The 19,188-nt window shown below is 49.2% G+C and overlaps 1 pseudogene; it reads right to left on the bottom strand.

Annotated features, from left to right (window-relative positions):
* Positions 1–7,636: 7,636 nt before the first annotated feature.
* On the bottom strand, positions 7,637–8,944 carry LOC123107550 (GDSL esterase/lipase EXL3-like; annotated as a pseudogene).
* Positions 8,945–19,188: the final 10,244 nt, after the last annotated feature.

Here is a 19,188-nt window from a genome sequence, read left to right as displayed (position 1 = left end):
TGATGGTGATGTTGATGAAGACGATCACCGCGGCGATGATTCCCCTCCCGATGGCACTCCTGTGCCACCGAGAAAGAGGAGGAGAGGTTCTCCCCCTTGTGCTTCCTCCATGACCTCCCCCTGGATGGGGAGAGGTTCTCCCTCTGGTCCTTGGCCTTCATGGTGATGATGGCCCCTCCAGGATCCTCCTCCATAGCCTCCGGTGATGATGGCCCCCTCCGGCAGGGTGCCAGAGAGGGCCTAGATTGATTTCTCGTGGCTATAAACGCTTGCGACGGCGGAACTTCCGATCCAGGTTATTTTCTAGGGGTTTCCGTATTTATAGGAATTTTTGGCGTCGGTTTCACGTCAGGGGGGTCTCCGAGTCGTCCATGAGATAGGGGCCCATGCCCAGGGGGTGGGGTGCACCCCCACCCTCGTGGACGGCTCGGGACTCTTCTGGCCCAAATCTTTTACTCCGGGGGCCTCTTTTGATCCATAAAAAATTATCAAAAATTGGCACGTCAATTGGACTCCATTTGGTATTCCTTTTCTGCAATACTCAAAAACAAGGGGAAAACAGAAAGTGGCAGTGGGCTCTAGGTTAATAGGTTAGTCTCAAAAATCATATAAAATAGCATACAAAACATCTAAGATGGATAATATAATAGCATGAATACTTCATAAATTATGGATACGTTGGAGACGTATCAAGTTACTTGCACACAACTATAAACAGGAGCTGCACCCCTTCATTTCCACGTTCCTCCAAAGCTTGTAATCTATTTTTGAGCTACCCACAAATTAGTGTGTATTCCTGTTTGTTCTTCTGTTGACCTTAGACATGGCTTGGGGGCCTTAACCCCTCCCTGTAAGTATGTAACCTTGTGATATGAGTTAATACAAAGTCAGTGGGAGCCTCTCCCACCGTCATTCAACCCTAAAAAAAAGTAGACCATGGGGTACTACCTTGCTGATGGTATCTACCCTCAATGGGAAGCGATTGTGAAGATCATATCCGACCCGAAGGCAGCAAACAAACCCGTTTTGCAGCAATGCAAGAGGCACCTAGGAAGGATGTGGATAGGGCATTTGGAGTGCTCCATGCTCGTTGGGTTATTGTTCATGGAGATGTGATGATGTGAGAAGCGGAGACACTTTGGCAACTCATGACATGTTGTGTAAGCTTGCACAATGTGATTGTCGAGGATGAGGGTGAAGGGGCAGTGCACACAAATGATTTCAAGAAGCCCGGTGTTTAGGTCTGCCTTCCGAAACAAGAGGCAAAGAGCATTGCCAGCTTCCTGGAGATGCATCGACAACTACGAGATCAACAGATGCATATGCAACTTTTGGATTATCTTGTGGAGCATATGTGGGTCCACACTAAAAATTTGCAAACTTTTCTTTTAATTTATCAACTATGCACTATGAACAATATTTATGTTTGAACTATGTTTGGAATTTTGTATTATTAAGTATGGATAATTTGTATTTGTGTGCACCAAATTATGTTTGACTAAAATGATTGATGTGCATGTGTTTGCATGTATTTGATGCTTTAAAAACCAGGAGCTCGATAGGGTCCATGGCGCGCATGTCACAAAACTGCATGTACTGCTCCCGTAGGAATGCCGCCGGGTCGAGAAGCGACGAGAGGGAGCCGTCCAGGTAGGACTTGTGCTCGAAGCCGCCCAGCGGGACTGAAGTCGCATGCGCCTCCAGTGCGTGCCTTGCCAGCTGTGGGGACTAGGGGTGGAATTCGAGCCGAGTCGAGCAACCTCGACTCGAGTCGCTAAAGCTCGTTTCATTAACGAGCTAGCTCGACTCGACTCGTTACTATGACGAGCTCAAATTCAAGATTGGCTCGACTTGTATAACTCGCGAGCTGGCTCGTTCAGCTTATTAAGCTCGTTAAAGATATGAACATCATACCTTACAGATATGATAAAAATATTAACTGAGAATTTAGCATGTGCATATGTGGTCATTTACGTTTGAGTCTCCTTGATGGCTCGACCTTGAGCGGATGGGTCTTGTGCTGGGACGCAAGGTGTTTAGTGGTTGTATTTTACTACCCCTAGAAACACTGATTTTTTTACCGAGCCTAACAAGTTACACGAGTACTCATGAGCTCGGTTCGTTTAACGTGGTCTGTAAACGATCTTAAACTAAAGCTTGGCTCGGCTCGTTATTCTTCGAGTTCGAGTCGATTCGAGCCAAGTCACGGGCTACTCATTTAGCTCGCGAGCTTCAAGCTTTTTTTCCAGCCCTAGTGGGGACGAGACTGCGATTGTGGTGACGGACCTGGTGTCCGATGATCTAGCCCCGCCACACGTAGGAGGTGGAAGTAGGTGCGCCACGTGGCCTTCTCCGCACAGGCGACAAACAACTTGGTATATTTGGAACACATTTCAGTAACTTTGAAAGTCATCTCAGTAATTTTGAAACACATTTTAGTAATTTCAAAAGACATTTCATCAATTTTTAAATGAATTTGATGCATTTCAGTAATTTGAAACACATTTATGTAACTTTTGCAGCACATATTTGGATTAACTGAAATATGACTGAAACACTGAGATTTAAATAAGTTTGAAATTTATACAATATCTGCCTTATACAAAAGGTCTTGACGCCTTGAATTCAAATATATATAATTTTTTGGAAATGGAATCAAAATATATGAATGTTTTGAAATACTACTACGAAATACTAATGTTTGCTGACACAAAAGCTGTGTGAAAGCACACATACATACATTAATGTGGCCGTCCTTCAGGTCATAGTGGGGTGTAAGTTATACAAATGTTATACATATGACATTAGTCTACGCTAGAGCATTTACAATCGGATATACCAAATTCAGCCAATCAAATGCCCGCGGACACGCCTAGACGCGTCAGCGGACAATGACCGAACACACCTTATATTATCGTTTCCACAACCGAACACCTCAATTATGAAATCTCAAATTCATATAATTACATGCAACATAAAACCTAATCTAGAGAGGAGCTCATCCAGCTCCGCCCTGTCTATACCTGGCCATGGGAAGCCCGGCCCGGCCCGAAAAAGCCCGACCCGACGCTGCTCCCAGGCCGGGCTCAGGCCTAGATTTTGAGCCCGGTGGCCGGGCCGGGCCCGGGCCCGTCGTTTTTGCACTTTTCTAAAGGTCGGGACGGGCCGGCCCGGAGACCGACGGGCTTTTACGTGTTCGAGCCGGGCTCGGGCTTAGAAAACAGGCCCGATGGCCGGGCCGGGCCGGGCCCGGGCCTGGGTTTTTTGCATCGGGCTTGGCTAGGCCCGGGCCGAAGCCCGACCCAGCCCGAGGTATGGCCAGGTATAGCCCTGTCCATGTCGGGCAGCTGGCTGCGCCTCTTGGAATGTTGGTGCGGTCGTCGGCGAGGTCGAGTAGGACATGGAACATGCATTGACTCACGGACTCAATGCACCGCCATCTCCCATGCCCTACTCTTCCTCGTCGGAGCCTGTCGCCTATGCATCGCCGATCAATGTGAGGTCGATGATAAGGATTTGTCGTGGTTGGAGCGCGACACATCCACCACGATGCGGTTGCGGCGCCAGGCGTTGTCGGACCGGCGCGGGAGAGTGTGAATCCGCCTAGCTGATGTCTGCCGCGAGCACTATTGTGGCCTCCGATACCCTCTACCTCGCATGATGGGCACAACATGCCATATTTATGTTCGACGCATTGCGGGTGTTCACCTCCGCCCCGGTGTGCCAACGAAGGGGTTGTGCCTACGCCACGGTGTTAGAATGCTAGATGAACCGCACCGCCTCCGACGAGGCAGCGACGACGCATTGCGCCGGATCGAAGCGCCATTTGGGCGGACAATATGGGTCCGACCGTTGTCGGGCGTTCTCCTCACGAGCGCGGCCGAGTGCACTGCAGACAGTCATCTGCTCCCTGGACCCTCATGGGATGAGCTCCTAGTCTGTAGATCGGGTGATCGAGGACTTGGATCCGCTGCCCGCCATGCTGGAGAAGGTCGGATATCGCCGGAAGGGATCTTGGAGGTGAAGCAGAGGAGAGTGGAGTGGATTTGCAAGGGTTTGGTCCGGGAAGCATATGGAGATGAATATATGTGAGATCGTGGTGTGCCAGCGTGGTCCGAGCCGATGTGGCAGATGTGCTCGGGCCTCCCCACATCCGCCCTCAGATTTGAGCTAGATATGAGCAGTGATGGTCAGCCCCGAGCGTTTAGGACTAGTATGAGGCATCCTTCCAGGTCGGTTTCTTTTGACCGGTCAGTGACCGGACCGTCTGTCCGGGCGTATAAAGAGGGTTTGGGGCGCCCGACTATAGATGCTGGTATCATAGTAGTGGTGTCATAGATGGCTTCATTTATTAGATTGTACACTCATCTTCTCTTGAAAAGCTCTAGGCTGTGTTACCCTAACAAATTATGTCACCACAAACATCTCTCTCATCATTAACTACTTGTCACATAAATAAATTTTTCCATGGATGCACTATTTTATTAGGGCATCTCCGCCGACCCTCAAACCATCCGAACCGCGCGGTCCGGACGTGTTTTGCCATCCAACGCAGTCCTGTATCGGTCTGCTTGGCGGTCTGGACGCACTTATGCCCGCAAACTGGAAACAAACTTTGGGGGGGGGGGGCATTACCGTAATAAACCTATATGTTGATGGCCTTATCTATGCCGACGGCATTTTGTCGGGGCCGTCACTGATGTCTACTACGCAACCTTCTTTTTGTAGACTCGTGTTGGGCCTCCAAGCGTAGAGTTTTGTAGGACAGTAGCAATTTTCCCTCAAGTGGATGACCTAAGGTTTATCAATCTATGGGAGGCGTAGGATAAAGATGGTCTCTCTCAAACAACCCTGCAACCAAATAACAAAGAGTCTCTTGCGTCCCCAACACACCCAATACAATGGTAAATTGTATACATGCACTAGATCGTCGAAGAGATGGTTATACAAGGGTAATATGGATACTAGATATAGGTTTTTATAATACGAAAATACAAAAACAGCAAGGTATCAAGTAATAAAAGTGAGCAAAAAAGGTATTCCAATGCTTGAATACAAGGCATAAGGTTCTTACTTTCACTAGTGCAAAGTCTCTCAACAATAATAACATAATTGGATCATATAACAATCCCTCAACATGCAACAAAGAATCACTCCAAAGTTTCTATCGGAGTACGTAGGAAGAAAACGTGCATCAACCCCTATGCATAGATTACCCTAATGTCACCTTGGGAATCCGCGAGTTGAGTGCCAAAACATACATCAAGTGAATCAATAGAACATCCCATTGTCACCACAGATATCCCATCGCAAGACATACATCAAGTGTTCTCAAATCCAATACTCAATCCAACATAACGAAACCTCAAAGAGCATGACTCAATTCATCACAAGAAGGTAGAGGGGGAGAAACATCATATGATCCAACTATAGTAACAAAGCTCGCGACACATCAAGATCGTGCCAAATCAAGAACACGAGAGAGAGAGAGAGAGATCAAACACATTGCTACTGGTACATACCCTCGGCCCGAGGGTGAACTACTCCCTCCTCGTCATGGTGGGCACCGGGATGATGAAGATGGCCTCCGGTGATGGTTTCCCCCTCCGGCAGGGTGCCGGAACGGGCTCCCGATTGGTTTTTCATGGATATCGAGGCTTGCGGCGGTGGAACTTCCGATCCAGGGTTCTTTTCGAAGGTTACCCTATTTATAAGAATTTTCGGCATTGGAAGCAAGTCAGGGGGTGCCAGTGGGGCCCACAAGCCCTCAGGGCGCGCCCTATGAGGGCGGGCACGCCCTGGAGGCTTGTGGACTCCTCGGGACTCTTATGGCCCAACTCCGGTGCTTCTAGGCTCTCTTTTGGTCCATAAAAAATCACCGTAAATTTTCAGCCCATTTCGAGAACTTTTATTTATGCACAAAAAATGACACCACGGTAGTTCTGCTGAAAACAATGTCAGTCCGGATTAGTTCTAATCAAACCATATCAAAACCATATAAAATTGTTGCAAACATGGCATAAATACTTCATAAATTATAGATACGTTGGAGATGTATCAGTCAGCATAGATGGAGGCCTACCACGCTCGCGTCTGACTAACCTGGCCCACCCAAAATCCTCCTACTTCGCCCGCGTGCTTTCCCGCCTGACCCCAGCTGCCCGCATTCATGCCACCGCAGAGTGGCTGCACCACATTGACACCGTCCCAGAGCGGACACGACCTCTCACTAGTGTCAGCATCGAAGCCGATTGCCGGCCGAGGGCGCTGCCCTGCCGCGTCCCTAGTGTCTGCGTTGTTCAATGCCAGTTTACTAGACGGGACGGGACAGATATCTGCCATGCTCGTTCAACTCCGGTCTGTCCATATGCCACCATTAAGCAAGCTCGTCAACCGAGGAACCAACTCTGACGCCACGCATTGACGCACCCGAACGTTTGGCCTCACCGGAATCCTCTATTTAAAGGCGGCCACACCCGACTAACTCCACACCACAACACATCCACTCCACATCCTCCTCCTTCGCACCACATCCTCCATGACCGCAATCTCTAGCACTTTGTGGGAGTGCTTGCATGAGGTGGCCCTCCCTTGTAGCCGCCTGACAGATCGAGCATGAAATGCCTACTAGCTCGTTCGAGGTCTCCAACGATGTCCCTACGATAAAGACGGGCTCCGACAACGACTCCGCGTTGGACCCCGTACTTGTGCATGCCGGCTTGACCATAGAGCAAGCATAGGTTCGCGTCGACACCGCCATGGCGAAGGAGGAGCAGCATGTGCTAACACCTATGTCACCATTTCAGCGGGCACATGAGGAGGAGTGGTACAACCTATTCCTCCTCGAGCAGCATCGGCTGGCGGAGGGACAAATCTACGGCGAGCGCAAAAGTAGGAGTCCGTGGCGGCCATGGTAGCGGCGAATCCAAACTTCATCACGGAGCAGCATACACTCTACGAGGCCGCGCGTGCTCAAGCCGCCGCTCATAACGTAGAGGCGCGCAGCTGGACACGGACGCGGCCGCACATGCGGCGACGCTGGCGGGCAGGCGGGCGAGGACGAGAACGCCGCCAGCTGTGCCTCCTACGCGCCGCCATCCAACTTTCTAGGGCACTTATGACAGGTGGGCAGTGAAGGACCGTCCACGTCCATCATCGACCCACATCCACCGGCACCGGCAACGGACAGGTCGCGGACTCCGGCGAGAATGAGTAGGCCATTGGAGACAACGGGGGCTTGAGTCCCAAGTGGGTCGGTCTGTCTCCCATGTTCTAATCTTCCTCATTGGTGACCAAACCTTCACTTCACGGGTCTTGAACCCCGTAGCCCATGGAGACGGCAGATGGAGGATGTGATCGCCGATGCGGAATACAAATGAAGTGGTCGACGGGTGCCACCGTAGGATAGGTTTAAGTTCGACCGCTTTTTTATAATGAAAAATGTCTGAAATGTAAGTGTTTTCATCCGGTTTATATGAAATCAGATGGTTTGCATGAATTTTGCCCGGTCTATTGAAAGGTGGTTTGAATTGTATGCGAATGGTACTAGATAGTCGGCTCTCGCATTCGTGTCGACGGACTGGTCACTGTATTCTAAGAGAGACGCGGGAGGAAAGTTAACATAGTTTGACTTTGACCAAATCTTATATGTAAACTTAAAAAACAGAGGGAGTACCATCTACAAACGCACAGAAATGGCAATTGCAGAAAGACCAAGGTAGGGTATAGCTAGCTACTCGATGAGCTTCTGGAGGTACTCGTCGTAGACGAAGTCGACGAGGATCCCGTAGGCCTTCTCCGTGGGGTGGTAGCTGTCCCAGAACAGGTAGTCGGCAATGACCCCGCACACCGCCGACGTGACGCCGTTGCAGAGCACGGAGACCTCCATCATGCCCGTGCCGCAGCAGCCCAGCGTGGATTCCCTGAACCCGTACCCCTGGGGGCGCACCATCATGTCCATAAAGAACCCATACATGTCCACCAGCACCACCTTCGCCCCCGGGTTGTTCGCTTTGAGGGAGTCCACGGCGGAGCCCATGCCGGCGTTCACCATCTCAGCGATCTCGTTGGGGCCGGGGGAGCAGTCCCGGGCCATGCCGCCGGAGAGCGTGCGCTGAGAGGGCATGCAGCCGACGGGCGGGAGGCTGATGACGGCGACATGGCGGGCACCCGCGGAGAGTAGGCCGTCAAGGAAGGCGGCGGCGTGGGCGACGACGAAGGACGCGTAGGAGGCGTGGGAGTAGGAGCTGCGCGCGCGCAGGGTGAAGTAGGTGTTGGTCACGTCGCTGCCGGTGCACACAACGAAGATGCCCTTGGCCAGGATGTCCGAGAGCGCGGCGTCGCCGGCGGCGGCCCGGACCTTCTGCTTGTAGTCGTCGAACATGCGGAGCTGGTCCGTCATGGAGATGGCCGAGGCGAGCTGCCGTGAGCGGGTCGTACCCCGTGCCGCCCGAGGCAAAGCTGACGCCGGTGAGCAAGTCGTGGCTGGTGAGGTCCGGGGCCAGGTACGCCGGCAGCAGGTCCTTGAGGCCTAGCCTGGAGGCCAAGAAGTCGGTGGGGATCTTGCCGTTGGAGAAGCGGCCGGTGGGGCGGTGGTCGGGGCCGAAGTCGTGGCCGTAGGGCGGGAAGTTGGCCTTGACGATGGTGTGGATGGCGTTGTTGTTGCCCGGGTCCATGATGGAGTCGCCGAACACGACCAGCGCCGGCACCATCTTCTTCGGCTTCGCCGGCGCCGTCCCTTCACCTGCAGCGCTGCTGCCTGTGTACGTGGTTCGGCTGGAAACACCAGTCGCCGCCACCAGCAGCAGCAGCAGCAGCTGCAAGATCAAGACACACCGCACGCCCGTTGCCATTGGTGGATAGATTGAATGCGGTGCAGGTGTAGTGGAGCGAGTGGAGAGTGAGTGTTGGAGGGGGTACTGGATTTATGCATGGCTCATGGCTCTCTCGGCGCATGTAGTAGGCCGGACGGCGAGGATCTTGTAGGACTACCGACGAGGATACGCGCGCGCATGCCTTCAAATCCATCTTCATTGCCTCTGCCGTCTCTCTCTCTCTCTCTCTCTCTCTCTCTCTCTCTCTCTCTCTCTCAACTTGCGTCTGCCCTCTCGCAGCAGTACTAGTACCCCACCAGCCCAGTAACTTCATGACATCTTTCTGGACGTCACTCATCAGTTAATTCATGAGGTCGAATGACAGCAATCAATGCATGCGCACTCCGTGCTCAAGTCAAGGGTGCTGGGTCTTCGTGTGTTCCTATTGGGCACTGGTTTTCGTAAAGACCGCGGGCGTACATTGAAATTGAATACAAGCATGGATAGCGGAGCTGTTGTAGAGCCTACCTGCATGCCTTTTCTTTTTTAGCATATCCATTTACATAAACCTGGCACGCATCTGAACCCCTGTTACTTCTTTTTGACGGGTCTTGTAAGCACCTCGTCGTCAATGGAAACGTCTCCTCCCATTAAATGCGCATCATCGTAAATTCTGAAATAAATCCAGGAATAAATACGAGTACAAGGATTTAAATCCTGGTGGGCTGGGATACCACAGTCCGTCTAACCATCCAACCGCAGATTGATTCACTTCTTTTTGACGGGTCTCAACCCGTGTTACTTCCCACCGTTGGCGAGCCAGCTCGGCCGGATTTGTTTCTACTCCTAGGAAATTACGAAAATGTATGCCCTAATTCAAAAAAAAAAAATCAAAAGTATGACCCCACCGGCCTTGCTTGGGCAGGAGAATGGCTCTTCGGTCTAGCACTCGTCGTCCGCGCTTAGGCCGGAATGTTGTTTTCGGTAGCCCGAAGAGTGTTTTCAGTGTAGTAGACCGAAGAGGGATGGACCAGGGCTGAAGAGCACTCTTCGGTTTTCTCCAGGGCGAAGGGTGTTAAGGGGCCCACCACTTCGCGTATGGTGACCGAAGATGCATGGTGGTCTAAGCCTGGACGAAGACCACTCTTCGGTGTGCACTAGGCCGACGACCTCTCTTCGATTTCCTCTAGGCCGAACAGTCATTTTTTTCAAACTTGTTTCTCTGTTCAGTACAGTTGTTTTCCCGCCTTAACCAATTTAGCGTTCCCGCTCTTCTCCCCCCGCCATCGTTCCCACTCTATTTCCCGCCAACCCTTTCCCACTATCCTTTCCGCTAGATTTTCCACCAACCCCTTACCCTCATTCTATAAAACCCCTCCCTCGCATGTTGCCTTCTGCATCTTTCCTTACCAATTTTTCCAGTCATGTCAGGCAACAATTCCTGCGGTTTTACTCCACTGATGTCTCATTTGCCTTTGTGCTATGTTGTCAGAAACCGGATGCCTATTTGGGGAGGTGTGCATTTTGAAGAATTAGTTAGTAGTGATAGGCACCTGACGAGTTGGGTAAGTGTTTTTCCCGGCCTGAACTCTCGGAGAAGTGCCCGGAAAGGGGCCCAGAGGATATTCGACAAGAACTTTTCCGGATGCGTGGAAGATGGGATAAGAATGTTGAACTCAAACATACGAGTGCCTACATTACTGGTAGGCCTTTACTTGTTGACAGTCCAAGAATAAACTTTCCGCAGAAGCAATATGAGGACCATGTTAAGGTAAATGATATTTCATTTCAGCTTGCACCCAGTTAGACCATATGCTCGTATGTAACTATGTTTTTATTGTTGTTTCTAATTTTCAGAGGTACCGCGAGGACGCAGAAGTGTTGAATAAGGATATCTTCAACTTTGGATGGATGAAGTGTATATGGGCTTTATACCAAAGGTGAGAGTACCACGGCAGAGTGGTGCATCGGCGAGGGATGGCGCTAGCTCCAAGAAAGTGATTGAACACGATGATGATGACTTTATGTCAAGAAAATGAGCCGAGAACATAGGCAAGGCTCCTATTGCATCTGAGAGGGGTGGCGGTAGCTGTAAGAAAGTGAAGAGCGACGATGATGACTTTATGCCAAGCAAGTAAGTTCAGAACAGATCCAAGTGTTGTGCCAACTCGAAGAGTGGTAGATCAAATACGGGTGTAGCATCATCAAAGGGCGTCGATGCTGATTACGATTCCGTTGATGAGTTTATGCTAGGGAAACTAGTTTAGGTAACATTTGGACGCAATCGTGAAGACCTCTGGAAGCCTCATGTTAGCGGGAATAGTGATGATGACTTCATGTAGTGGTTGCACGACATTGCAGAAGTAATTTGTAGTGTCTTGTTCTAGGAGCATTATGTTGTATCTTAGTTTCCTGCTGTAGTGTGTCGCAATTTCTATTGTTTTGCAATATCTTCATCAGAATTATCATATGAACTAGCAAAACTGAAAGTAACATGAAAAGAAATATGTCCCATACGTAGATAATGGCGCACACATGTAAGCAAGTGCGGGTAATATAGATATATAAAAGCATGTCTTGTACATGGATAATGACTCACACATGAGAAATGTCTCAAACTAACATGGATGGACATATGTCTCATACATAGAGAATCGTATCACTCCCAAGGACAACGTCGAAGTCATGGCTTCCTCCGACGAGGACCGGAAGGCTCGAAGCGCGAAGCGCGAAGCGCGAAGCCGGGGGATGATTCCCACAATATCCACGACAGTAAAGACCCTTGCCGTCCGCTGTCTGTGTCTCCTGCATGGGTGGTGGTGGTGGCGGAGTGTGTAACACTGACTGAGAGTCATAAGTGGGTTCAGATTGGTCCTTGTCATCTCAACTACCCTCTAAGAATGAACTAGTGAGTGCGCAGATTGCCTGAACTGTGGAGGCGAGGCACGCAAATTATTTACTGTAGAAAAGTTAGATGTGTAAGATTGATTTGTAGAACAAGAATTTGGAAAACAAAGTACAAAGTAGTGTTACCTGGGCCGATTTGATGATGCCAAGATAAGCTACCTAGTTGTGAAGGAGGTGGCGGCGGCACATAGTTAACATAGGGGTGAAGCCCTTAGCCGTGTTTCTGAACGATGCAAGGAGGGATGTGGCGGAGGATGTGCTGGGCAAGGAACTGCAACATCAGAAGATCGTCTGCATATAACAGCTGTGTAAATCCCTCTTAGCTTGTCATAAATATGCCTCAAAAGTGAGATGTGCTCTTGCTGCGGGATAGGATGCCCCGTCTCCACCCGGTGCAATAAAGACGAAACAGCCTCTCATGCCAGGATAGTCAACTCACCTTGTAGATGGAAGGTTAACCCATTGTATATGTTCAGTCTATAATGATAGAACTACACAAATGAGTCACATGGTACTTACTGCGTGGTGTTTGGTTTCCACAATAGATTCGGTTGGGTACATATCGGTGATGCGAGGGACCTCCATATGATTGGGATTAGCTGATGGCACAAAGTAGATCATCATCGTATGCCGGTAACTCTGTAGATACAATGAGTACTAGTCCCACTAAAAGGCATGAACCTCCTCCCGGATATTTGCCGATACAGTAGTCCAGGCCTACGTAAGGTCCAATGCTCTGAATCCAAGCAATGATAGTCTTGTTTCCTCCTACGCGGTTGTTCTTGAGATTGGCAGATGTGTCACACATGTTATGATTTAAGGGTTAGTTGTATGGGCACATAAATCAGAATTAACTTGTGGACGCATGGAGGTTGGTGTGGATGTTCTGGAATTTCAGCCGATTGAAACCAACCAAACTCTCTCATAAACTCGTGTAGAGCCATCTCCTCAACCATCGCATCAAACACCAACTTGGCCTCCGTCGGCCACTAGTGTTGATCTCTAGTGCACAATTCTAATATCCCTGATGGGTATCTTACTGATATACTTGCATGCGAGTATGGCTCCCAGATAACCTAATCCTCATACAAAGAACATGGTTGCGCCTGGCCTTATCCCGACCTCTTCGGCTAGGGGTAGGCTGAAGACCGCTCTTCGACCGGAGGGACACCGAAGACAGCCCATCGGTCGGGTCGTGGCCGAAGTTAATCTCTTTGGCCCATAAAGGCCACTCCTCTCCCCAAGCGTGACCGAATAGCATACTTCGGTCTAAGCGCGGACGAAGAGCCAGTGTTCGGCCAAGTGGAGACCAAAAATCACCTCTTCGAGCGACGAGGTCATACTTTAACATTTAAAAATAATCCGCTCGGCCATCGTCGTTGCACTTTGCGCTCTAAGAGCATCTGCAACTAGACCCCCATACCCGCTCCAAACGCCCACGCAAGCTGCCCGGTCAGTGTCCGGATGTTTTTTGGCCACCCAATCGGGCTCCCCATAGCCGGCCCAAACGCTTGGACGGACCAGGACTCCTCATATCCGGCCCATATCTAGGGCAGATATGGGGATGCCTGGACGCGTCAGACTGACCGATAGGGCCCACGCGTGGACACAGAGAGACCGCTGGTCCGACGGGCACCTCATCCGCTCTGCGTAGTGTGGCGCCGCTCCGGCGTGCTACCCGAGGGAGGAAGGTCGGCTATCTAAGTCGGATGGCGACAACCCAACCCTAGGTCGCCCCATTTCTTTCCCTTTCTCCTCTCTGTCGCCGCCACTTCCAGTCCGCCTGTCGCTTACCATGCCAAGGTGCCGGATCACCACCTGTGCCATGCTCACTCCGGAGCGGCCGCTATAGCTGCTGGAGGAGCGAGGCATGTTGCTTGCTTGCTGTAGGCCTTTCTCCGAATTCATCGAAGCCGGAGGAGGAGTAGTGATATGTCCCCAACGTATCTATAATTTTTGATTGCTCCATGCTATTATATTATCTGTTTTAGATGTTAATGGGCCTTATTTTACACTTTTATATCATTTTTGGGACTGACCTATTAACCGGAGGCCCAGCCCAAATTGTTGTTTTTTTGCCTATTTCAGTGTTTCGCAGAAAAGGAATATCAAACGGAGTCCAAACGGAATGAAACCTTCAGGAACGTGATTTTCTCAACAAACATGATCCAGGAAACTTGGAGTGGGCGTCAAGAAACAATCGAGGATGCCATGAGGTAGGGGGTGCGCCCTCCACCCTCGTGGGCCCCTCGTTGCTCCACCGACCTAGTTCTTCCTCCTATATAAGTCCACGTACCCCGCAAACATCCAGGAGCATCACGAAAACCTAATTCCACCTCTGCAACCTTTTGTACCCAAGAGATCCCATCTTGGGGCCTTTTCCGGAGCTCCGCCGGAGGGGGGCATTGATCACGGAGGGCCTCTACATCAACTCCATGGCCTCTCCGGTGATGTGTGAGTAGTTTACTTCAGACCTTCGGGTCCATAGCTAGTAGCTAGATGGCTTCTTCTCTCTCTCTGGATCTCAATACAAAGTTCTCCTCGATTCTCTTGGAGATCTATTCGATATAATCTTATTTTGCGGTGTGTTTGTCGAGGTCCGATGAATTGTGGGTTTATGATCCAGATTATCTATGAACAATATTTGATTCTTCTCTGAATTCTTTTATGTATGATTGGTTTATCTTTGCAAGTCTCTTCGAATTATCAGTTTGGTTTGGCCAACTAGATTGATCTTTTTTGCAATGGGAGAAGTGCTTAGCTTTGGGTTCAATCTTGCGGTACTCGATCCCAGTGACAGTAGGGGAAATGACATGTATTGTATTGTTGCCATCGAGGATAAAAAGATGGGGTTTATATCATATTGCATGAGTTTATCCCTCTACATCATGTCATCTTGCTTAAGGCGTTACTCTGTTCTTATGAACTTAATACTCTAGATGCATGCTGGATAGCGGTTGATGTGTGGAGTAATAGTAGTAGATGCAGGCAGGAGTCGGTCTACTTGTCATGGACATGATGCCTATATACATGATCATGCCTAGATTTTCTCATAATTATTCGTTTTTCTATCAATTGCTCGACATTAATTTGTTCACCCACCGTAATACTTATGCTATCTTGAGAGAAGCCACTAGTTAAACCTATGGCCCCCGGGTCTATTTTCCATCATACAAGTTTCCAATCTATTTTACTTTGCAATCTTTACTTTCAATCTATATCATGAAAATACCAAAAAATATTTGTCTTATTATTATTATCTCTATCAGATTTCATTCTTGCAAGTGGCCGTGAAGGGATTGACAACCCCTTTATCGCGTTGGTTGCGAGGTTCTTATTTGTTTGTGTAGGTACGAGGTGACTCGCGCGTGGTCTCCTACTGGATTGATACCCTGGTTCTCAAAAACTGAGGGAAATACTTATGCTGATTTACTGCATCACCCTTTCCTCTTCAAAGGAAAACCAACGCAGTGCTCAAGAGGTAGCAAGTAGCCGGCGGGGAAGGAGGGGGAGGAGTAGGAGCGAAACAGGAGCAGCCGCCGGAAGCAGAGCCCCAACCCATGGAGGAGGAGGAGGCGGAGCCGGCTGCAGGCTTCGCCATGGAGGATGTGTTGGAAATATGCCCTAGAGGCAATAATAAATTGGTTATTATTATATTTCCTTGTTCATGATAATCGTTTATTATCCATGCTAGAATTGTATTAATAGGAAACTCAGATACATGTGTGGATACATAGACAACACCATGTCCCTTGTAAGCCTCTAGTTGACTAGCTCGTTGATCAATAGATGGTTACGATTTCCTGACCATGGACATTGGATGTCGTTGATAACGGGATCACATCATTAGGAGAATGATGTGATGGACAAGACCCAATCCTAAGCATAGCACTAGATCGTGTAGTTCGTATGCTAAAGCTTTTCTAATGTCAAGTATCATTTCCTTAGACCATGAGATTGTGCAACTCCCGGATACCGTAGGAGTGCTTTGGGTGTGCCAAACGTCACAACGTAACTGGGTGGCTATAAAGGTACACTATGGGTATCTCCGAAAGTGTCTGTTGGGTTGGCACGAATCGAGACTGGGATTTGTCACTCCGTGTGGCGGAGAGGTATCTCTGGGCCCACTCGGTAGGACATCATCATAATGTGCACAATGTGATCAAGGAGTTGATCACGGGATGATGTGTTACGGAACGAGTAAAGAGACTTGCCGGTAACGAGATTGAACAAGGTATCGGGATACCGACGATCGAATCTCGGGCAAGTACAATGCCGCTAGACAAAGGGAATTGTATACGGGATTGATTAAGTCCTTGACATCGTGGTTCATCCGATGAGATCATCGTGGAACATGTGGGAACCAACATGGGTATCCAGATCCCGCTGTTGGTTATTGACCGGAGAACGTCTCGATCATGTCTGCATGTCTCCCGAACCCGTAGGGTCTACACACTTAAGGTTCGGTGACGCTAGGGTTATAGAGATATTAGTATGCGGTAACCCGAAAGTTGTTCGGAGTCCCGGATGAGATCCCGGACGTCACGAGGAGTTCCGGAATGGTCCGGAGATAAAGAATTATATATAGGAAGTGCTATTTCGGCCATCGGGACAAGTTTCGGGGTCACCGGTATTGTACCGGGACCACCGGAAGGGTCCCGGGGGTCCACCGAGTGGGGCCACCTGCCCCGGGGGGGCCACATGGGCTGTAGGGGGTGCGCCTTGGCCTACATGGGCCAAGGGAACCAGCCCCTAGAGGCCCATGCGTCAAAGGGACAAGAGAAGGGGAGAGTCCTAAAGGGGGAAGGCACCTCCGAGGTGCCTTGGGGAGGATGGACTCCTCCCCCCTTGGCCGCACCCTTCCTTGGAGGAAGGGGCAAGGCTGCGCCCTCCCCCTCTCCCTTGGCCCTATATATAGTGGGGGGAAGGGAGGGCAACCATACCTGAGCCCTGGCGCCTCCCTCTCCCTCCCATGACACATCTCCCTCCTCCCGCAGCGCTTGGCGAAGCCCTGTTGGAATCCCGCTACTTCCACCACCACGCCGTCATGCTGCTAGATCTCCATCAACCTCTCCTTCCCCCTTGCTGGATCTAGAAGGAGGAGACGTCGCTGCTTCGTACGTGTGTTGAACGCGGAGGTGCCGTCCGTTCGGCGCTAGGATCATCGGTGATTTGGATCACGACGAGTACGACTCCATCAACCCCGTTCTCTTGAACGCTTCCGCGCGCGATCTACAAGGGTATGTAGATCCACTCCTCCCTCGTTGCTAGATGACTCCATAGATAGATCTTGGTGACACGTAGGAAAATTTTGAATTTATGCTACGTTCCCCAATAGTCGTATCAGAGCTAGGTCTATGCGTAGTTTCTATGCACGAGTAGAACACAAAGTAGTTGTGGGCGTTAATTTTGTTCAATATGCTTGCCGTTACTAGTCTTATCTTGATTCGGCGTCATCGTGGGATGAAGCGGCCCAGACCGACCTTACACGTACTCTTACGTGAGACTGGTTCCACCGACTGACATGCACTAGTTGCATAAGGTGGCTAGCGGGTGACTGTCTCTCCCACTTTAGTCGGATCGGATTCGATGAAAAGGGTCCTTATGAAGGGTAAATAGCAATTGGCATATCACGTTGTGGTTTTTGCGTAGGTAAGAAACGTTCTTACTAGAAACCCATAGCAGCCACGTAAAACATGCAAACAACAATTAGAGGACGTCTAACTTGTTTTTGCAGGGTATGCTATGTGATGTGATATGGCCAAAAGGATGTGATGAATGATATATGTGATGTATGAGATTGATCATGTTCTTGTAATAGGAATCACGACTTGCATGTCGATGAGTATGACAACCGGCAGGAGCCATAGGAGTTGTCTTAATTTATTTATGACCTGCGTGTCAACATAAACGTCATGTAATTACTTTACTTTATTGCTAACCGTTAGCTGTAGTAGTAGAAGTAATAGTTGGCGAGGCAACTTCATGGAGACACGATGATGGAGATCATGATGATGGAGATCATGGTGTCATGCCGGTGACAAGATGATCATGGAGCCCCAAGATGGAGATCAAAGGAGCTATATGATATTGGCCATATCATGTCACTATTATTTGATTGCATGTGATGTTTATCATGTTTTTGCATCTTGTTTACTTAGAACGACGGTAGTAAATAAGATGATCCCTCACTAAAATTTCAAGAAGGTGTTCCCCCTAACTGTGCACCGTTGCGAAAGTTCGTCGTTTCGAAGCACCACGTGATGATCGGGTGTGATAGATTCTTACGTTCACATACAACAGGTGTAAGACAGATTTACACACGCGAAACACTTAGGTTGACTTGACGAGCCTAGCATGTGTACAAACATGGCCTCGGAACACAAGAGACCAAAAGGTCGAGCATGAGTCGTATGGTAGATACGATCAACATGAAGATGTTCACAGATGATGACTAGTCCGTCTCACGTGATGATCGAACACGGCCTAGTTGACTCGGATCATGTAATCACTTAGATGACTAGAGGGATGTCTATCTGAGTGCGAGTTCATAAGATGAACTTAATTATCCTGAACATAGTCAAAAGGTCTTCGCAAATTATGTCGTAGCTCGCGTTTTAGTTCTACGGTTTAGATATGTTCCTAGAGAAAATTTAGTTGAAAGTTGATAGTAGTAATTATGCGGACTAGGTCCGTAAACTGATGTTTGTCCTCATTGCTTCATAGAAGGCTTATGTCCTTAATTCACCGCTCAGTGTGCTGAACCTCGAACGTTGTCTATGGATGTTGCGAACATCTGACATGCACGTTTTGATAACTACATGATAGTTCAGTTAAACGGTTTAGAGTTGAGGCACCGAAGACGTTTTGAAACGTCGCAATACATATGAGATGTTTCGAGGGCTGAAATTGGGATTTCAGGCTCGTGCCCACGTCAAGAGGTATAAGACCTCCGACGATTTTCTTAGCCTGCAAACTAAGGGAGAAAAGCTCAATTGTTGAGCTTGTGCTCAGATTGTATGAGTACAACAATCATTTGAATCGAGTGGGAGTTGATCTTCCAGATGAAATAGTGATGGTTCTCCGAAGTCATTACCACCAAGCTGCTTGAGCTTCGTGATGAACTATAATATATCAGGGACATATATGATGATCCTTGAGATATTCGCGATGTTTGACACCACAAAAGTAGAGATCAAGAAGGAGCATCAATTGTTGATGGTTGGAGAAACCACTAGTTTCAAGAAGGGCAAGGGCACGAAGGGATACTTCATGAAACGGCAATTCAGCTGCTGCTCTAGTGAAGAAACCCAAGGTTGAACCCAAACCCGAGACTAAGTGCTTCTGTAATAAGGGGAACAACCACCGGAGCAGAATTACCCTAGATACTTGGTAGATTAGAAGGCTGGCAAGGTCGATAGAAGTATATTGGAAATACATTGTGTTGATGTGTACTTTACTAGTACTC

This window comes from Triticum aestivum, chromosome 5A (genome assembly GCF_018294505.1).
Source record: "Triticum aestivum cultivar Chinese Spring chromosome 5A, IWGSC CS RefSeq v2.1, whole genome shotgun sequence".
In the NCBI taxonomy this organism is placed as follows: domain Eukaryota; kingdom Viridiplantae; phylum Streptophyta; class Magnoliopsida; order Poales; family Poaceae; genus Triticum; species Triticum aestivum.
Note: the sequence above shows the minus strand (reverse complement) of the source record. Positions and strands in the feature narration are given on the sequence as shown.